At 49.0% G+C, this 21,383-nt stretch overlaps 1 protein-coding gene across 1 annotated transcript in view; it reads left to right on the top strand.

Annotated features, from left to right (window-relative positions):
* Positions 1-21,383, top strand: part of MELK (maternal embryonic leucine zipper kinase) — a 214,689-nt gene that overhangs the window by 165,423 nt on the left and 27,883 nt on the right. Inside the window, exon 18 of the transcript XR_008291115.1 lies at positions 2,583-2,816. The gene's annotated coding sequence lies outside the window, so the exon portion shown is untranslated. The remainder of the gene's footprint in view (positions 1-2,582; positions 2,817-21,383) is intronic.

Genomic DNA, 21,383 nt, shown 5'->3' with positions numbered 1-21,383 from the left:
GTGTGGTGAAACCTTGACCTTTTCAGTGGTTGCTGTTGTCCAGATTGTGCTGGAAATAACCAGCCTGGCAAAACTGGCTGTTGGTTGGCCCATGCTCAGGTCTGCACGTTCATCTCGGCTAGAAATAGTGATGATGCTGACAATGAGAGCCATTCATATTTGCACAGTACTGCCTCACTCATTCTTCACCGCAACCTTGGAATGCTCAATAAATGCTTACTTGATAAATCCACTCATTCGTTTCACTAATAATTACTGAGTAGCCTATGGGTAGCCTGGCATTGTTCTAGGTGCTGGGGAAACAGTAGTGAACGAGGCAGCGTCCTTTTCAGTGGAACTTGCAGCCTTGTGGGGCGAGACTGAGGATAAACCAGAAGAGAAGCAAATCACTGTTAGGGGAAGTGCTGCAAAGAGAGGGAGGTGGTGATGCCTCATTTCAGCGGGTGGTTGGAGAGGGAGGCTTCTCCAAGGAGGCGACATTTAAGTTGAAATTTGAAGAATGGGAAGAAACAAGCCAGGGGTGAGCTGGGGCAAGAGGAGAGGGGGTGTTCCAGGCCGAGGGCCCAGCTTGTGCGAAGGGTGAGAGCTGGCAAGGAGACGGAGACCATCAGTTCAGGGAGCGCAGAGTGGCCGTGCGGGGCTGGGGTGGCAAAGAAAGGGAAGGACAGCATGTCCTCAGGCAGCCAGAAGCCAGCACACACGGGGCCCTGTGAGGCACGGTAAGGAATTTGGATTTTGTCTTAAGGGGGCTGAGGTGAGAAGCCATCAAGGGGCTTTATAAAGGGGAAGGATAAGACCCCATCTACATTCTAAAAAGCTCACTCTAGGTCCTGAGTAGGGAATGAAAAATACCCTCTATTCGTTTGGCTAGCTGGTTCCAGAAGAATAACAAATGTAAGCAGCCGGGCTGGCCAGATGCGGGGAACCTCAGGTAGATCCTCTGAAGGGCTTTCTGGGATTTGAGGACCTGCCAAGGCTGCGGGCTCTGGTTCTGGCTTTTGTCCGATTTCAGGTCTCGTCTCAGTTTCTCTTGCCTGTGGGAGGGTTTGTCACCGGCATGATTCTTGGCTCAGTTAAATGAAAGGCAAAGAATGGAAGGAAAAGGGAGAGCTGGGAACCCTCGAGTGCGTGTAGCAGGAATATCCGTCGTGCCCTCCCAGGCTGGGGTGCTCCAGTGTGCTAGTTTTCACCCCAGAGAAGAGCACGGGAGCCCCTTCCCACTCCCTGCTTGGGGCCCTGGGGCATGTGGGGAGGTGTCCTCCAAGGGGGAGCCCCGCAATGAGTTGGGCAAAGGCTCTCCCTTGCTCAATCATGGGGCTGTTGCTGACCAGGGTTCAGGGAGTGGGTGGTCTGAAGTTTCTCTCTCAGGAAGAGTGGAGGGCTTCTGGCCAGAGCCCCCTGGCCCTCAGGCTGTGCCTGGGTTCTTGCAGTCACCACCCAGCACTGCCCTGGCCACAGCCCGCTCTTGGGCAGCCATCTGTGATTGGCTCTGGTGTCCTGCCTGGGACCCAGCAGCTCCCCTCTGGTGGCTCCCCAAAGTCTCCTCGGTTCCCACCACACCTTCCTTCCTGCTCCACATGGCTGTCAAGTGGAGAACTGCCTCAATGCCTCTCTCGTGTTTGCAGACAGGCTTCCATTCTAGACCAAGAAGTCTGGAGCATGGGGAATATGAAGGCAGGAGGACGAAGATACCAGTTCCCTTTAAGCTTTTAGCAAAGTATACAGTCAAACAAGCACTCAAATGTTTAAAGGGTCAACACTGAAAGACTGGGAGTAGAATGTACAACTTCCACAATGATAGTAGGGAAGGGGCTGGAGAAAACATGGCCAAGCAGGTGGTTAGATGCCTTAGGATATAGCAAGTGATAGAGAATGGGGGAGAACTCAAAAGAGAGAAAGAAAGAGAACAAGTTGAATTTCATTTCCTTAACAGGCTGAACATTCTTATCCAGCCCCAGGAAACCTGGAGGCATAGTCTCTCAGGAGGTTGATGGGTGTGGGGAGGCCATGACAGGCATCTCTAGTGCCCGTGTGTGCCAGTCAATGACATACACATCTGTTACTCCACAGTTTTAAAGTCCTTGGGGGCAAGGTCTAACCCAATTCGTCTCTTTATGTTCTCAGAACAGGGAGGTCCAGCTCCTGCAGAAGGACTATGAGTGTGTATTATTGTTATCCAGCGCATGCTTCCTTTAGGCTCTTTGGCCATCTTCTGAAAGCAGTGAATTCTGATCCCACTCTGAGGGTAAAGGAACAAAATGAACAGAGAAGCTCAGGGACCCATGCGAATGTGAACCTGCCATGGATGAGACCAAAAGACAGAAGACTCTGGGTTTGGGGGCATATGAAGCTTTCTTATCACACTGGCTTCCTTTTCCAGTTCCTTCCCTCTCCTCTTTTGACATTTAGTTAGCAGGTTGAAACAGAGCAGTTCCCTGAAAGGGATGTGTGAATTTCCCCTTGTGAGTATAAGAAACTTGAGGGCCTCTATTAAATTCTCTCAGCCCCAGAGCATGGGGAACCATGTGAGACCTCTGACGTCCCAGAGCTGTGGTGACAATGGTAATGTCCATCGTTCTCAGGAGCCTTCAGGATGAGGCATCGCAAAGATGGCTCGTACCCAGACCGGTGACCTCCAACAGAGACACGCCAGGAAGGTGGAAGGGGCCGTGCGGCAGGATCATGTTCTGGACTGGAAAGTACGTCTGCTCATTACCTGACCTTTACTAAGTACACCAACTAATGGAGCGAGAGACGTGAAAGATCTTCACAGGCCATGTGGAAATGTAATTCAAACCCAGCTCGAGGAGGTCACCGTAAGTTAGATTAATTTTCATCCAGCCTTTCCTTACAAAGCTAACCTTTGCCTTACAGAAAAGTTCTTTAAAAAGAGATAAGTCAGCGTTTATTTGGCATTTGAAGGAGTTTTAATCCTAGCAACCCTGTTGGAAGCGTCCCCTTTTTTGGGGGATTCAGGCCAGGGAACTGTTTACTGATCCTTTACGTCAAAGATAATTGTCCTGGGTTTGAAATCTATCAAGTATTGGAAATTCAAATTAAGCCATTTGTGAAGTTCTGTTTAACGAGGGTTATCAACTGCGAGAGTCATTTATTAGCAGCATGTGTCGGCCTCCTGGCCTCCTCTGCCACTCCTGCAGGAGCCGAGGCCGCTCTCCAGGTGCCCTGGGCTGCGGTCGGTGGGCCCTTTCTTTCGTCCGGGCACCTCTGCCCCACAAATGATGGCACCTGTCACTCTGCCAGTCCCCCACCAGTTCTCTCTCCATCCTGACCCTTCCGTGTCTTCTCTTCCCCTTTCATCTTCCACTCTGTCTCTCCTCTCCCCTCTCTGTATTTCCTGTCCCTCTCTTCTGGCTCCCGTCCTGTCTTTCAGTTTCCTGCCTCTTTCCCACTTTGGTCTATATCCATCCCTCTCTGCTGTCAGCGTTAAGACCAACAAGCTTTACCAAACCATCTCACATCAGAGGCCTCTGAGACTCTCTAAATCCTTCAACATGCTGCAATTTGACAGCAAGAGATCCTGTTATCGAAGTTTATCACCCATTTTTTGTTCCTAGCACTTTTTATTTTGGCCTGAAACTATCTTTCACCTGCTACAGGCTGCCTCCTAAGCGCTGGGTCTGGGGCTGATGGTCAGTTTCCCATACCTCTTCCTTGGCTCTCTGGGTTCTCTGGAGTGTGACCTTGTGTTCTCTCAGCTCTAGACTGGAAAGTTCTACTGCTCATCGGAAGCCTCCCTTCCTTTGGAGCACTTTAACTATCTGTTCACAAGATTTTGTCAGTCGTGAGGTTTCTTGTAGGAGATAAAGGGCCAGATTGGAGAGATGCTTGGAGAGAGATGGTTGACTGGACCTGGAGAGGCATGTGGGAACAGGAGACACTGGAGAGGCATCCTCTTTCTCCTCATCCTCTCCCTTCCCTTCCCTCTTTCCCTCCTCCTCCCTCTCCTCCCCTTCCACTTCCTCCCCCTCCTCCTAGCCCTCTTCCTCCTCCCCCTCCTCTTTCCCTCTTCCCTGTTCCCCTCCTTCCACTCCCCCTCCTCCTCCCCCCCTCTCTTTTACATGTCTTCCAGTCAACCCTCAAATCTTTGTTCATGCCCAGTCCCCTGTAAAACCCCATATGAATTTCTTGCATGTTTGGCTTCATTCCTCTTTCTTCTACTTCTCTCTGCCTTAGACTTAGGAGGGAGAATTTCCCTAATGAATTTTTCAGAAAGCTCCCTCCAGCCTTCTTGCTGCTCCTTGCTAGCCACTCTCTGCCTTTTGGTCCTTGAGGACCAACCAGAGAGCCAGTGTGTCATTTTTAAGAACCTTGGTTTGTTTTAAGGCAAGGAATCAAGAAGGCCACCCCCTGGTGGCAGTGTACAGGGAATGGGGGTGGGGGTGAAGACGGTAAGGATGACAAAGCATCTGGGAACCAGGCTGTAGAACAAAGCTCTACGGAGCTGGGATGCCTCCAGGGTGGGTTCGTTGGCAACAGAAACCCAAATCAAAAGAACTTGAGCTCTGGATATTTCTTGGCTCCTGTAATTGGCTTCTAGCCATTGGATCCAGAGCCTCCACAGCGTCATCAAGACACTACCTCTCTTGAGAGGCAGTATTGCCTAATGGCCAGCCAATGCCTGCATTCGAATCCTGTCCCTGCCTCTTATAAGCTAAGTGACCATGGGCAAGTTACTTAACATCTTTGTACTTCCATTTCTTCATTTGTAAAACGGGGGTAAAAACAGTACTACCTTATAGGGCTGTGAATATTAAGTAGGTTAATGTATGTAAAATGCTTACACACGGTAAGTGCTCTATAAGTATATGCAGCTGTGTTAGTGTCTTGGGGCTGGCGGGACAAAGCATCACAAACTGGGTGGCAAACAACAGCAATGTACTGTCTCGCGGTTCCAGATGCTGGACATCAAGATGTCGGCAGGTCCACAGTCCCCCTGGAAATGTAGGGGAATCCTTCTTTACCTCTTCCGAGCTTCTGGAAGTTTGCCAGACATGTTTGGAGATCCTTGTCTTGCAGATGTGTCACTCCAGCCCTCTGTCTTCATGTGGAATTCTCCCTGTGTGTCTTCACAGCATTTTCTCTCCTTGCACATCTGTCTGTGTGTCTAAATCCTTTCCTTCTTATAAGGACATCAGCCATATTGGATGAAGGCCCACCCTCATGACCTCATTTTAACTTCATTACCTCTGTGAAGACACTGTTTCCAAATAAGTCACATTCAGAGGTACTGAGGGTTAGGACTGCAACATAACTGGGGGGGAGGGAGCACATTTCAGCCCATCACAGCAACTATTATTCTCTCTCTTGCTCTTGCTTTCTTTCTCCATCCCCTTTAGTTACCTCGGTGTTGGCTTCATTCAGTGACACATTTTCCCTAGGCTTTGGCAAAGATGGTCATTGCACTTCTGGGTTTATAGTCCACCGTCTTAGCACTGTATCATTTGTTCTAATAGTTTCAGCGAAAGTCCCTGATTGTCTCTGTCTCTGCTTGGACCGTGTTCCTGCCCTGGAGCCAAGTCCCTATGACCAAGGGGATGTGGCGCTCACACTGGCCATCTCTGGAGCCAGGGGTTGGGGTTCTGGCCATTGAAACTGAGTAGATTATGAGTTGGGAGGTGGTCACCCAAAATGAGCTCCCGGATCGTGCTTCCCAGAGAAGAGGTGCCGGGCAGACATGAGAAATACATGAGCTTAGCGCCTTGAAAGAACACAGTCAAGAGGCCTGTAAACTTGTCTCCCATTCTTTCAATGCGGTTATCTGAAGTCAGACTGGGTTTATTTGGGGGAAGATGGTCAAAGAACTGGGGAAGACCAATGGACAGGAGGACAAAAGGCAAATCTGAGCTCAGCGTGAGGAAGTGCTTTTGATGCACAGAGCATTGCCTTGAGAGGGGTCGTCATCCTATTCCCAGAGATGAACAAGAGAGGTCGTGCATTTTATTGAGAATGCTGTAAACACAGTTCACACAGGGCAGAGGGAGTGGACTTTACCAGTGAATTTCAAACATTCATTACCGTGACCCACGGAAGTGGATTTATATTTTGAATCAACACACACACTCAAAACAAAAGTTTCATAAAGCAATTTTATCTTTACTACAAGCAGTGCACTCTGACCTAGTCCCTTCTCTTCTATTTCATTTTAAAAACACTCTTACCTCAGTAAATTGATTTCCCAGGCCGGAGTTTGGAAATCTGGACTAGATGACCTCTGAGGTCCCTGGCAGCTCTGTGATTCTGGGACTCGATGACAGGTGCCATTGGGCCAAGAGGGAGGAGACGTGGTTTGGTATTACTGAACATCACCAGTATGATTAGTGGTGACACTGGGACTGGGGCGCAGCTCTCTGGACACCCAAATTAGTGTTCCTTTCATACAACCTGCCGGCTGACTTCTAATTGTTCTTCTGGGCCTTCTCCTCCATCTTTGGGTGACGGCCCTGTCGGCCTATGAAATAGAGCATTTGTGACCACATCAGCCCTTTGCCCAGACACCTTCAGGAGTTCTGCCATTGTCCACAGGGTAGAAGTCCAATGTCTTCATCTACTGAACACCCTGATTCTCCCAGGAATCTCTCCCACTGTTTCCCAAAGCTCTATCCCTTTGAGCTGCCCCTCCCCCTCACCCAGGCCTTCAATCCCATCCTCCTCTGGGCCTGGGTGTCCTTCCTCCCTTTTCCTTGTCCACATTCTCCCTGCCCTACCAGGAGCAGCACCATGCCCCTCTTCTGGGAAGCTCCCCTCTTCTGGAGGGGATGAGCCCACATTCCTTAGTGGAGTCTGGGAACCAAGCCTTGTAGACCAACATGAGGCCCCCGCTGTCACTCTGGGTAGCACAGAGAGACGCTGGAGGGCTTTGAGAAGGTAACTGGACTCATGCTGTGAAAGCATCGCTCAGGCTGCCATGTGGAGAAGAAAGAGTAGGTGAATGAGGAAGCAGAGGGAGAGCAGGGAGCCTGCTTTTCCAGATGAGGATGGAGGTGGCTCGGACAGGCTGACAGTGTGACAAGTGGTCTGATTCTGGACAGATTCTGAAAGCAGAGCCAATTTGGTTTGCAGACAGATTTGATGTGGGACTTGAGACAGGTAGAGGAAGCAAGGGTGATTCTGAGGATTTTAGTCTGAGCAACTCAAAGGGAGGAGCTGCAGTGAACTAAGACGAGGAAGCCTGGGTATAGAGGCAGCCAGCGGGGAGCAGATGCTCCGCTCTGTACAAGTTAAGGCTGAGACCCCGTTAGCCCTCCATAGCTGAGGCAAGTGGCCTGCACACCAGGGACCAGAGGGCAGGGCAGAAGCACTCCAGGGCTGGATCAATCGGCATATAGACTCTCTGTTGGTGGGGTGTGTGTGCACACACATGTGCGTGTGAAGGATGTGCAGGAGCAGTTGGGGTAACCCATGATGGCTGTCCTGGACTCAGGGCTGCCTTTTCCTGGTGTGTTTGAGGCCAGGCGCCAAGGGAACATTTCAGGGGCTGCCCATGCCCCCCTAGAATGCCACGATGGGCTCAGCAGTGATGGGCCCCTGTCCCTGAAGTGAGGGACTGAGGAGTGGTTTCGACACTGTGGGGTGGGACAGGTTGCCTCCAAGGTCCCTTCCCAGTGTGATTCTGGGATTTTCTGCAGCACCAAGGGCTCCTCCCCCCTCATTCTTCTGGGTTCACACACCTTGCCCTTGCCCTGCCTTGTGTCCGGTTTGTTCTAATGTGGAGATGTTCCTGGTACTTCCCTCGTTTTATTCTCAGTCTCCTCAAACTTTTGAAAGATATTAGTAGCGTGCAACCTGAAGAAGAGAGGGATGCTGACAAAATGAAATCTGACAAAGATAATTGCGTGAATCCTTTGTAGCTCAGCCCTGAACATGGCTCCACACTGTCAGTTTTTATTCCATTCAAATCTGGAGTCGAACGTCCGTCTGCAGGTGAGGCAGTGCTGGGAGATGAGGAGGACAGGAGAGGGGGCGCAGGCCAAAGGCAAGATTTAACCCCCTGTGGCAGGAGCCTTCTGGGGACAGGGCCACAGCCCCATGTCCTGGGGGCTTCCTTTGGCCTGGGGACCACGAGAGTCTCTGGGATGAGCGGAAAGACAGACAAGTGAAAGGCTTAGGGGACCACCACAGTGGCACCACCTGCCAGGCTGGGAATCGCAGCCTTAATGAACATTGAGTTTCTTGATGAAACGGGCATAGGCTTGTCCCCGGTGGGTGAGAAGAGGGAGCCACTGGCAGGAGGGGGGGTCATAGTGACCTTGCAGAATTGCACTGCAGCCGCGGTCCGCAGGGTTCCCTGCCGTCATAGCTGACTGGGGCCACCACTGCTATAAAGCATGTCTGTCGTGTCCAAATGCTCTCAATCCAAATTTCCCAGCTGTTGTTCATTGGACTGTACCCCAACACCCAGGCTTGTGGTCTTTTTTTGGATCAGGAGCCAGTGCTCTCAGGGTACTTGGTGCACATGTCCCCAAGGGTGGACCAGTGGTTGAGCCTTTATCTGTCCTGGCCCCTTGGCCTGGAGTAACCTTCCTCAGTGTCCCAGTTTCCACCCTGTGAAATCCAAGTCACCCATCAGCACTTTACTCTGGGCCTCAGAATCTTTCTCAACACAGGCTCTAAGCAAGTGCCACTGAACAATGAGCATTGATAAGAGAAATGAAGCATATTTAGCATCCCTGATCTAGAAAAAGGACCAAAAACTTAACCAACATTAGTGTTTTAGTGATGTTGGAATTTAGTTTACATGTAACCTACGCTGTGGGTATCAGAAGTTGGTCTGGCCCCTGTTATGACAAAGTTTTTCATAATTGTTTGGTGATGAACATTTGATCATTCTGTGTGATATTCTTAATTAAGACCACTGAGACGAAAGGGGCTGATGGAGAAGCCATCCTCCTGGGGGTCGTGCTGAACCACTCCTTTGCTGGTTAACACTATGAGAAAAGCATATGGGCAAACACCTGAGTTCTCCGAATTAGAGGTCCAAACATCTAGGTGATTATGTCTTATCAATCACTTCAGTGAACAAATCAGTCAAGCCAGTAAAACTGGCCCAAGCCCTTATCCAGGCAATTTTCATAGAAATCGGCCACCCAGCGCTAGCTAGGGCCTTTCCTTACTTCTTTATTTGGGATGTTCTCCTGGCCACCATTGCCCAGAATAATATCGCACAGAGCTAGGGGTGTACTGGGAGGAAGAAGGTGTTTAATACAGCCGAGTCACCTGAGATGGCTTTCTGGCAAAATGAGAGTAGTCGGATTGGAAAAGTAGCAAGTCAAGGTGCACTGTCTATCAGCTAATTCTCACAGCTGTGGGGTCCTTTTTTTGTAATGAGGGCTTGTGCCCAGTCACATTCCAGAACATTCTGGAGACTTGGTGTTTGATTCCACAGCTTTGAATGAGCACCCACAAGAGGTTAGACTTGTTGGAGATCAAAAATATGGTCTAAATGTGTGTCAAGGGACTCCTTCCAAAACTAGTTATCACCTGGTTGGTGCCAGGCACTGGGCAGGTGAACTAGGTGAGCGGGAGTCAGCTTCTGCTCTCAGGAACCTCACATACTAGTAAAGGTTGAGCCTGGGATGCACAGAACTGTAAGACAGGCAGAATGCCCAAATAGAGATGCAGAAGCTATTTCATGGGAGTCTGGGGGAGGGAGAGCCCAACTCTGGGGAGTGTATGTGTATGTGCATAGATCTGGGAAGATTTCAAGGAAGTGGCGGCACCGAGCAGAGCCCTCACAGCTGGTGAGGGTTTGGAAATGGAGAGGAAAGGACACCCTTCTGTCCTTTACTCGGGACCTGGCACACTGGAGATGCCCAGGAAATGCTTGATAATGAACTGCTGAATCCCTGAACTTCTAGTTTTCTCCTTTGGGCCCTTTAGGCCATCATATGGTATTTACAAAAGTCAGTTCTGGAAGCAGGATGGGCAAGACAGACACAATCCATCACTTTATCGGAGCTCTGTTTTGAGACAATGAAAGCCTGGTCAAAATCATTTGGAGGCAAGGTACAGAAACCTACTTGGAGGGCAGGTAAAAAGAGGAAGTTAGGAAAACACTAGAGACTCCATGAGCATCCAGTTATAAAAAGTGTGGACCTCACAGGAACCGGAAAGACCTCAGGTGTCTAATTTTTCCACTTGGTCACTTGTCCATTCTCCCCTCTACCACAGAATGCTTGGTTTCTTTTCCATCTCTTGGACTTCTATTACATTCTGTTGGCTCTGCAGACTGGCTTTTCTCCTTGTTCATCTTCTCACATATAACCCATCAAGACATCCCCAAAATGGTACCTTTAGCCCACAAGCCTCCAAGGCCTTCTCACTCCATTCCCTATGGCTCATTGGCCAGTGTCAGTGTCCTGGATCCAGAGTCTCAGGAGACAATCTGCTGGTGTCAGCTTATGTTAGATATCTGCCCAGTCAGCTGGGAGCAGGGACACAGCCATCACACATTGTGGATGTCCCCTTCCCAGCTATTTTTCCAAGAAAAAGGTAAAGAGGAAATGATGGGCTTCTCCAGCAGGAAGAGTATCCATTTCCTGGGCTTCCACACCCAACCTTTCATGGACTTGAACTACACAGAGGGTGGGTGCTATTCCTACCACTATCAGTGTGATTGATAGTAACATACCATGAATAGCTTAGCAAATGCAAGGATAGTTGTCTTTGTCTAACACAATCTACCTGGCATCTTTTCTCCCTAGAGTTAATCAGGCAATTTTAAAAGAACAGTTTATGATGGCACTGAAAGAAGGAATTATGGGAGATATTTCCCCCTCCTCACTGCCAGGCCAGCTTTTAAATGTTGATACCTGCTCTCCTAGGCTCCTGGGTGGGAGCTGATGTCTATGTGCTGACTGCCCCAATGGAGACACAGCCAACATTTGGACCTCAGAGTGCAGATTCCTACAGAAATAGATATTAAGTGTTTGTTCTGCGCCCGTAAAGCCTATGTAATAAACGTTTTGTGGACCCTAATGGCCATTTAATACAAGCTTCTCTACATTCATGTGATGGAAAACAGATCTAGAAGCAAAACTTTTCTTAGAGCTAAAAGGAGACTCTTAGTAATTCTCTGCAATCCTGCCTCCTGCGGGAGGCCCAGGAGAGAAAGGAATGTATTCAAGGTCACACAGCTCTTCAGTAGCTGGACCGGCAGCTGAACTAACAATGGAGCTGCATCACTGGTAAGTAAACAAAATTCCAAGTCCCTAGAACTGTGTAACAAATAGGTGGTTGTTTATCTTGAATATTGATGTTTGAGAAAAAGCAGGTTGAATTAGATCGTAGATGATTGTCAGATACCTTCATGAAGTACCAAAAGATTTCCAAATACCAAGTATTTTAAATAAATTCAATGTTATAATGCATGAAAACCTTCTCTCTCTAGATTGATAGATACAGAGATAATTTTATTATATAAAGTATGTACAGATATAGATAGGTAGATAGACATATCTGACATATATATACAGAAAGGAAACAACTAGTGCTTTATTTTGTCTGTTCCTTTTAGAAGCTGAAATTACATTTCCTTCTTATCTAGAGGAATGTAGAGCAGTGTTGCATAAACATAGAACTTTCTGCAAATGATGGAAATGTTCTGTATCCAGTACAGTAGCCCCTAGCCACATGTAGCTATTGAACGCTTGAAGTATAGGTAGTAAAAGAGAGGAGCTGAATTTTTAATTTTATTTAGTTTTAATGAATTTGAATTTAAATGTGAATAGCCACTCATGGTTAGTGGCTATCAGTGGACAGTGCAGCATAGCATTACTATCAAGCTTATTAGCCAAAATACACTTGGAGCTCTCAGGTGGACCAAAACGAGATAGAATGGGGAGAGCAAAAGATAACAGAGATGAAGAAAGATGTTTAATTAAAGGTGACCGGATGAAAGTTAGGGAGAATGCATGTTTATATATGAGAGGGCATCTGAGTTGGTGTAAACCGAGTCATTAACGTTAAGAGGCAAGGAAGGGGGGTGCTGGATATATTCAGTATTCTTGCGTGGGCTTAAATGAGCAAGATGGTGAAACAGCAATGATTAGACAGTTCCTGTCTTGGCCACCAGGGGCCCCCATTGGCTCAGCACAGTTTGGTTGCTGAGGTGAAGTGTGTGTGATGGGAGAAGGAAGGTGAGACTCAGAAAAGAGTGGGGGTAATGGCTCATCAGTCTGTGGTAAGCAGTGCTCCAAGTACCTTACAAATAACAATCCTATGAGGTATGTCAGTACCATTTTATCACCCCCATTTTACAGATGGGCAAGTAAGGCACAAAGGAGATAGGTAACTTAGCCAAAGTCACAGAGCAGTGAACTTCATAGTCAGAAAGTAAACTGAACCACCTGGTTCCAGAGTCTGGGTTAACTATTATGCTCTGCTATTCCCACGAGGAGCCTGCCTCCACATGGTTCTAGGCCAGCCTAGAATGTGTAAGTATATTGGCACTCAACTGGATTATCTTCATTCATCCCTTAGCATTAAGCTGTTGTGAGGGTACATGAGATATTGTATTCTTTTTACCTTTTTTTTTTTTTTTTTTTGCCTATAGCCACTTCTCATTCATTTATGCACTCATGTATTTTTTTTAATGTTTATTTTTGAAGGAGAGAGAGACAGAGTGTGAGTGGGGGAGGGGCAGAGAGCGAGGGAGACACAGAATCCGAAGGAGGCTCCAGGCTCCGAGCTGTCAGCACAGAGCCTGACTATGTACTCATGTATTAACAAGTAAACATGAAAGATGATACGAGCTGAGGATAGGAATATGAAGGATCAAAGGAGCCTGTCCTTGGAACTTACAGCTCAGCAGGGGCGACATAAAATGGGCAGAAATACCTGCCACACAGGGTATGAAGGGCTGACTGTCCAGTATGAAGGGGCAGAAACAAGAGGAGAGAGGGCATCCCGACAAGGTGGATTGTTTCAGAAGGCTTCTTGGAGGAGGGGGCCCTGGAGCTGAACCTTGAGGACCAGTAGCATTCAAACACGTCCACGTGTCTCCATTTGTGGTGTCAGTGCCCTCCTGCCGCGCACTGACAAACTTCGTTGTTGCTGGGAGGATGACCTGTGAACTCAGCCTCGTCCGACCCTAACGGCCCCTGGTGCCAAATCCCTCACTGTCACAGCCTGGTGTGCTGGTAGGAAGCACACTGCCCGGGCTCCTCCCGCCTCCACCGCACGCTGACCTCTTTCAAACTCGAAAGAGCAGCGAGAGCTTCCCTCCAAGGCCCGACTTTCAGCACAGGTCTGGCCCGCACTCCGGGCGCCTGGATTCCTCAGAAGCCGGCTCCCGGGGCCTGTCCAGCAAGGCTTGGAAGCCCAGGTCCCCGCAGACCTGCTAGTTAATGAGTTCTGCAAAAACTAGGTCTGTCTGTAATCGAAATGGGAGTCCAAGCCTCGCACGGTCCCTGAATTAATTCAGTCGTGTTAGAAAAGGAGCCAGGCAGTGCTTCCGCCGCTGCCTGCAGGACCCACGGAAGGGGTTCCGTGTGCTGTTACTTCCATTTTGGGACCCGTTGTTTTTCATCACTTCAGCACAATCTGGAAAACACTCTCCAAGTCTATTATTCCTGTCTCCTGCTGCCACACCGAGGCAGTTGTTAACAATGCCCTCTGCCCACCCCAGACCCCTCCTCTATTTAAATACCAGTCTGATGGGCAAAGAGAGCATTTGATGACTGCTCCAGACTAAAAAGTTCCTATTATTTTATTCCCTTCTTACTCTCACTCAATTTCCTTCCAGATGGGGACAGGTGGGTATAAAATAAATGGGGCTGGAATTACAATTACAAGAAGACAGGTTCGGATGCAGCAGGGAAATTAGATGTGGCTGGGAAATTTGTCTAGGGCCCGATGGGTATGTCCCCTGGGGGTTTGCAGGCCACCACTACCACCACGCCCAGCCTGGCTGTGCTCTGAATGGTCTGAGAATGGGGAATCAGAGTGACCAAACTTCCTCCCCCGACTTTAGAGTGGTCTGAGTATCCTGACTACAAGAAAGCAGAAATTCAGGAAGGATATCTTCTCTCCTGTCTTTACTCAAATACCATCTCCTCCGGGAAGCCTTCCTGGATTACCCCTCCTCTGCACTTCCCCCTCACACTCTGTTTATATCTCCATTAAATGTGTTATTGGTCTATGGTGCCCTTCTGCATTATGAGCCTGTCTCCACTGTCAATGGCTGGTGGCTTCCTGTACAGAAGAGGCTTTGGTGACAAGTGTGTTGGAGAATGACTCTTCTCTCCCCCTTGCTTGCTGTGTGACATTCTTTATGTCTCTGGTCCTCAGCAACTTCGTTTGCAATATAGGTGACAAGACTCACCTTACAAGGCTGTTATGAGGAATAAATGAGATACCAGCCCTCTTCTCTCTTCCTCACAACCCTTTGTATCCACTATTATTAGGGCACTGGGGTTCTGGAGCCAGACTGACCTGGCTTTGAATTTTGGATTCCACCATTTTCTAGCTGTGTCTTCAGTTTTGCTGCAACCTCTCTGCGTCTCAGTTTCTTCATCTCTAAGATGATAATGATAACCCTGTCTCATATACTTGTTGGGAGGGTAAAATGGGATAGTGCATGTCATGTGCTTAGCCTAGGTCTGGCACAGAATAAACACTCGAAAGGTTAGCTATTATTATTGTTATTGTTGTTATTAAAATTGTGAGCTGGTGGGGGCAGCAATACCAGCCCTGTGGTCAGTGAGTGTTGAGTATGAAGAAAAGGAAAATGTTTTCATCCTAAACTGGGGAGCACTGTGCAACTGTAATGCTCAATCATGTTACCCTTTGTCAATCAGGGATGATTGGGACGTGATGCAGGTAATCAGAGAATATGGTCCTGGAGGTGTACCCGGGGGTACCTGCCCCTTCCTGGTTGTCACAGTGCCCCTCAGCCTCCCAGCTCTTCTAGCCTCTGCCAGATGCAGGGGAGCCGGAGGTGACAGATACTCACTCACTGATAGCCAGAAATTTAACCCAGAAGGAAAGAAAATCCATGACTGCCAGCTCACATGCAACCAGGAGCAATTGCTAATGAGTCAAGGTCGATGGCCGGACAGACAAGAAGAACCAAGGGAAGGGTTGGCATCTGCTGAGGATGCTGATTTCCAAGCTCCGTCCTGTGGTAGAGCAGCAGAAATGTGCTTGTGGAGTCCTTGGCCTTCCTTCCAGGCTGTGGTGGCCTGGGGCTGCCCAGAGCCGTACCTTGGAGCCATGGGCTGTGTCCGTGTTTGTGTCCATGACTGTGTCTGTACCTATCATAGCTAGAGTTTCAGAAGGGCTTATTGTACACTAGTTTACATAGACCAGACTATGTAATATTCAGTCTTACCATGACATAGATACTAGTTTCCTTACCATGAAATGGGGACAATAGGCCCCACGGGCATTAGTCAGATCAGCTAAGTTATGCTGTGGTAACGGGCACCTCTCAGGTCTCAGTGGCCTGAAGTGTCCCCGGTAACATTGCAAGTCCTTCCTGGATCAGCCACGGGCACTGGGTCTGTGCCATTGCCATTGTTACCCTGGGGCCCAGACTCCCAGAACAATAGTCGTGTGGAACGCTACTGGTCTCTTGACAGAGGGTGAGAGTGGATCATGCACCATCATGAGGCTTCCTCCTGGACGGTACTGCTGCTAACGTTTCACTGGCCAAAGTGAGTCATGTGGCTACCTCTGACTCCAGGGGGTGGGCATGTGTAAGACTACTAAGTGCCTGGAAAGAGAACTGGAAGTATTTGGTGAACAGCAAAAGGCTACCATGTTACTGTCTAATGCGGTTTTGGGATTGAATGAGTTCATATACATCATATACTTAAAATAGTGCCTGGCCCTCAGAAAGCTCTGCATGGATATTAGCTAGGAACAACACTACTATTTCTATCATTTGTTTTAAAGATGAGTAAATAGCACAGAGAGGCCAAGTAACTTGCCCAAGGTCACACAGGTAGGGAGCAGAGATTCCCTAGGGATTATATTCCTAACTGTACAACCCCGCCCCCAGAGCATCAGGCCCACTCTGAGAGCCAAGGGTGGGTCAGGATGGGCATGACGTGCTCTCAAAGAACACCCAGTCTATTGGAGGAAGAAGAGGGAAGCTATCATTTAGTGAGTGCCACAAACACAGTCTCACGGAATTCTCACAACAGCCCTGAGGTAGGGATTATTATTCCCATGGCTGGGATGGGGAGACTGAGGCTCAGAAATGTGAAGTGATTTGTTAAAAACTAAAGGCTAGTGGAGGGTAGAACCAGGATTTGTGTCCCACCTTTTGGATTCTAAAGTCTGTTGGACTCTAAACCAACGTGGCACATGGCCAGTGGCTTCTCGGATGCTTTCACAGGGGACAGCATTGGCTGTTGGAGGGCACTTGGGGTGAATTCAGAGATGAACAAACCCCATGGTATTGACTCGCTGTGGAAGATGTATAGGGGAGGCTCTGTGAGGATCCCTGAGGAGGCAGACATGGCTTCCAGTTGGTGAAACCAGGCAGGCTTCAAGGAGGAGACAGCATTTTCCCTGGGCTTTCTGGATTGGATGTACAGTGATGATGGGGAGGAAGTTGCAGAGGAGGGAGCCATGATCTGGAGAAGCAGGACTTCTGTTCAGGTTGTTTGGGGAGCCAGACTGTGGGCTGTTTGGGGGAGAAGTGAGACCAGCATCAGACCTGATGACAGCGGGATGAGCACTGATGGGTGCACAAACCAACTTCAGGGCCACTATCTATGTTGGAATCACAGAGTAGAATGTGTCTCATGACATTCCGGCAGATGACAGCAAATGTCTGGAGGAAGGGGTACTCTGCTGGCCATCTCTGTGCTCAGATGTTTTCTCTCTACCCTTCTCCTTCTTCTCTGTGACCTAGAAGGCCGAAGTCCGTGGCCTGCATCCACCAGGCTTCCTCCTCTCTGGCTTCCTATGTAGCCAGTGGGAGGCGCCAGCACAAGACGGTGGGGTGGGGGGGTGGCAGAGAGAGAAGCTGGGGTATTTATCCCCTCAGCTGCCCCCCCTGCTGGCTTGGTGGTGGCTGTGCCTATGAAGGTCCACTGCTCCTGTCAGGTATCCCTTACCATAGATGCAGCCTCCTGACGTCCCTTCTGGCCCAACAGTGGTACCACGGCTCCCTTCTGCTGCTAGGGTGTTCCACCATCCCATGCTGGTTTTTCTTACCCCTGGCCACACCTTAATAAACAACCTTTTCACTAAACTCTCTCCAATCAACTCTTTGGAGTGAGCCCTCTGTCTCCTTCCAATACAAGGCTCTTTCCTAATTGACACAAAGATGCCATGGGACTAGCCACAGCTTCAAAAGCCTTCTGACCTTATTCTATGGCATTTGGGGAGTTATTCCCAGCAGGGGGATCAGCGAGCAACCCAGACTCCATCACCGATGCGGTGGCCAAAACAAAAGTGCAGGGATAGAGCAGGGCGTGGTGACATTTTCTGCCCTCCTTCTCCTTCTCCTTCTCCTTCTCCTTCTCCTTCTCCTTCTCCTTCTCCTTCTCCTTCTCCTTCTCCTTCTCCTTCTCCTTCTCCTCCTCCTCCTCCTCCTCCTCCTCCTCCTCCTCCTCCTCCTCCTCCTTCTTCTTTTTTGCAAGACTCCCGGCACCTAGTAGCACCCCTGTGAATGTTTGTCATACTGAGATCAATGAATTCTGCAAGCCGGAGCAGCAGAGGCAGGGGCTTAGGGCATTGGTAACGGTGACCCCCAGGTGATTGTCCCTCGCTGCTCTCCCCTGTAGGTGCCCCCTTAGACTGTGAGCCCTCTGAGGACAATCTGGGCCTCTTCCCTTCCCACCTGTGCCAGCACAGCCCTGTGGAAGCAGACGGGGGTGGCTGGCGAAGTGACCTGAGCTGAGTTGAGCTGGCTTGAGATGGCCTAAAAAACCCCTTTGGGGCAGTCCCCTGGTTTTCACTGGAAGATGAGAACCTGAATCAGAGAGAAGACTGACTTAAAAGGATTTTAGAAAACACCATTTTATTCTTTTTCAAAATGTACAGCAAGTAATCAAGAACATTCCTCCTGAGTCCAGTGCTATTTCCTCTTCAGTTCACTGCCCCTCAAGCCAAATCCCAAGTCTGCTTTAATGAATATAGAAAACTCACTTGTCATTAGTTGGACAAAAGCTAATGGACTGGAGTCCTTGAGGACAGTGGGTCTCTTGAGCAAATTAAACACTCCCCTTGCAGTCTTGAAGCCTATGTTAAATTGTTTATCAAACTCTGCTTTCCCAGGTAGCATTCAGGTGAAATTTCTGGCCATTAAGTCAGAAAATTTTATTGAGCTGGAGACAGTCAGAAGGAGGTAATTTCAAAATGGTTTTGTTTTAAAGAGGAAAAGGCATATTAGTTAGAGTCTGGGGAATGATCCATGAATACACTTCACCTATAGTATGGCTCTTAAACCCTCGCTCATAGCAGACATTACTAATCAACCACATACTCTTTCCTATTCATGCAAAACAAAACCCACTTGCAAACCAGGCCGTAGAAATGGATCTCCATGATTTTGGTAGTCAGAAAAAAGATTCTGGAAATCATTTGGCAAAGGAATGAGCACTGAGCCTGGTATCAGGAACCCTGGCTCAGTTCTCTTGTGGTCTCGCTCTCTGAGTCTGGTTCCCCCTTTGCTCAAAGAGGAATCCCTCCTCGCCTACCAGCTGCGGCTGCTGTGATGATGGTCAAGGTCACGGCTGAAGGATCTTGCAGGGCTATCGAGTACCGTCGTGCCAGCTGGATGGTTGTGGTTGTTCTGGGCACTGCCATTCACACATGCACAAATGAACTCTCCAAGGAATAGAGGTAGGTCTTGGGAGGTTTCCTCCTCATGCAGCTGTTGACGTTCAGGTTCTGTGTGCTGTGTAGCCACGTGTGGCTGTGGGGTGAGGGATGTGACTTGGGAGGAGGTCTTGGATCCAGGGACCCCAGAGCAGGGTCAGAGAAGCAGAGTAGTGGAATATACCACCTAAGTGGCAGCAATTCACGCAACTGCTTATTCATTCAGTCATAAACATTTTCTTCCAGAGCCTGAGCTGGGCTCCGGTGACTGACCAGCAGCTCAAGTTGTTGTTGGCTGACATCCTTCAAGGGTCCTGCAGTCTCATGGGTGACAGGGGCCTGAGAAAGGGCATGGCTCTGGAGAAAGGCTGTGTGTCCTTGGGCAAGCCTTTCACCTCTCTGAGTCTCAGTTTCCTCATCTGTGAAGTGGACGTAATATCTCCTCAGAGGGTTTATGTGAGGGTTTAATATTCCCCCCAGGGGATTAAATGAGATCGTACACCTGGAAATGCCTGGCACGTGGTAAGTACTCAAGGAACGTTAGCCAACTGCCAGGCATCAAGGCCAGTGACACCTCAGCAAATGCTTACGGAAATGGAATTCAGAGATTTTCGGAGCACTGGAAACATTTTTATATTTGTGCAGGGCGAAAACAAATATTATTTGCCCTAAAACTATGAGAAGGATGCTAAAAGAATGAGGCTGTTGGAAAAAGAATAACTTAATTTGCAGATAAAGCATCAGTTTTTTTTCAATTTGTAAGCACTTGTCTCTGTATTTGGGAGGAAAAATGAATTCATCTCAATCAGTCAGCCTGTTCCTGGGTGGTTTGGGGGGAAGCCACCGTCTCTCCAAGACCCAGGAGGCTCCGTGCCGCCTGGAGCAGAGTGACTGGAACCTGGTTGTTTTCATGGTGAGCTGGGACTAGAACATGCTTAATCATAACTGTGCTCTTTTTCTGTGCTCCCAAACCAGGCACAAGTAGGAAACAGCTTTGCGAAGGTATCTCAATCCTGTGTTGGGGAGCTTTCACAGACGGTCAAGGAGGGCATCCGATGGCTGCTCCTGGGGCCACAGAACGATGGCTTGGGAATAACCCATTGAGCACAGTGGGGACATATTCACCCGGGAAAGACAAAGAGTAGATGGTAGGGAATTCCAGGAAGCAGCCACTGTTTCTCTTGATCCTTTCTTCTTACCTTTGTTTCACAGTACATAGCCTGAATTGCCCCCTGAGTATGCCCTGATCATGGTCATGTACAGAAATAGGACTTTGTTGGACATGGATATTGCTGAAGAGGAATCTAGAAACCGGGTCTCCAGTACTCACCTGTCATTCCTGCCCTGGCCCATGAGTAAACGTTAAAACCAGAAACTTGAAAGGTAGGAAGGTCCTAAACATAGATCCCCTTTACAACAACTTCGTATGTCCCTTTGTGATCTTTCTCCTTTCTCTCCCCTTTTCCAAACATTTGGGCTGCCTCGGATTCCACTGGGATTCTTTAAGTTAGGATTTTCCACCATGAGCTGCACTTCTGTAAAGTGAATGTGCAGGTATAACAGTAGCTAAAGACACGAAGACATGAAAATGACCTATATTCCCCAGTCCCTGGCCGCTGACTGCTGTGTAGTGATGGGTAGGTAAGAACACTTAATGAGGCTGAGGTGTGTGGCCAGGGTGGGTAGGAGAGGGGGACATTCAAATGGGGCCAGTGTGTGCATTAGTCTTGCCCTACCTCCTTGATAAAAGGAAAATAGGGATGGGATGGAGGAGTGTGGGGGAGGAGATTCTCCCGGGAGAATCCCGCCCGCCCCCTAGGCATTTGTGCTCAGCCCTGCCAGCTTCTCACCCCCACCGCCCCCAGGATGGAACAAGCTCTGATTGTGTTAAATGTTGACTATTCTCGTGCCACGGCCCCCTCAGGGACAGATTCTGGCAAAGATGATAGATAGACCTTGGAGCAGGAAAGCAGATGATGTTTGAAAGCACAGCGCTGGGGGAGAACAGTCTGGGGCTTAGAGAAGAGAGCACGTTTTGTTTGTTTTTGTTTGTTTCCGCTGGATTTTGTTCAAGGGAGGTGGAGGGGACATTACAAAACGCCCTTTTTGATCTGTGGAAGCTCAGGCCTCGGGTAGCTCCCTGTTAACATCCTATGCCACAGTGTCAGAAGCCCTCACTCTGGGCCGGGCTTTGTGGGGTCACTGGGGATGCAGACAGAAGTCAGCCGTGGCCGCTGGCCTGAGGGCCTCAGTCCGGGGGAGACCGAGCATGCACAGACAGGGATGAGGCGGAGTAAGTCATTCTCTGATAGAGGTGGGTACAGGGAGCTGGGGGATGGAGGGGAGGGGACAACTGATGTGCTTGTGTGTGTGACTGGCAGAAGAAGACAGAAAAGCTCAGGGAGGAGGAGATTTCTACACATTTGTGCCTGGGAGGTCTGGGTGATAAGAGGTTGCTCATGGATGGTGGCCAGTGCAAGGGTCTCCTGTGGAGGAAAGACAGGAATAAAAAGTGGAAAGGAAGCAGGAACCAGTTCATGGTGGCCCTTGAGTGTCAGGCCTCTTTCAGGAGGGCAATGAGAAGACAT

The sequence above is a fragment of the Acinonyx jubatus genome, chromosome D4, assembly GCF_027475565.1.
Source record: "Acinonyx jubatus isolate Ajub_Pintada_27869175 chromosome D4, VMU_Ajub_asm_v1.0, whole genome shotgun sequence".
Taxonomy (NCBI): domain Eukaryota; kingdom Metazoa; phylum Chordata; class Mammalia; order Carnivora; family Felidae; genus Acinonyx; species Acinonyx jubatus.
The sequence above is the reverse complement of the archived record's forward strand: the minus strand, read 5'-3'. Positions and strand labels throughout refer to the sequence as shown.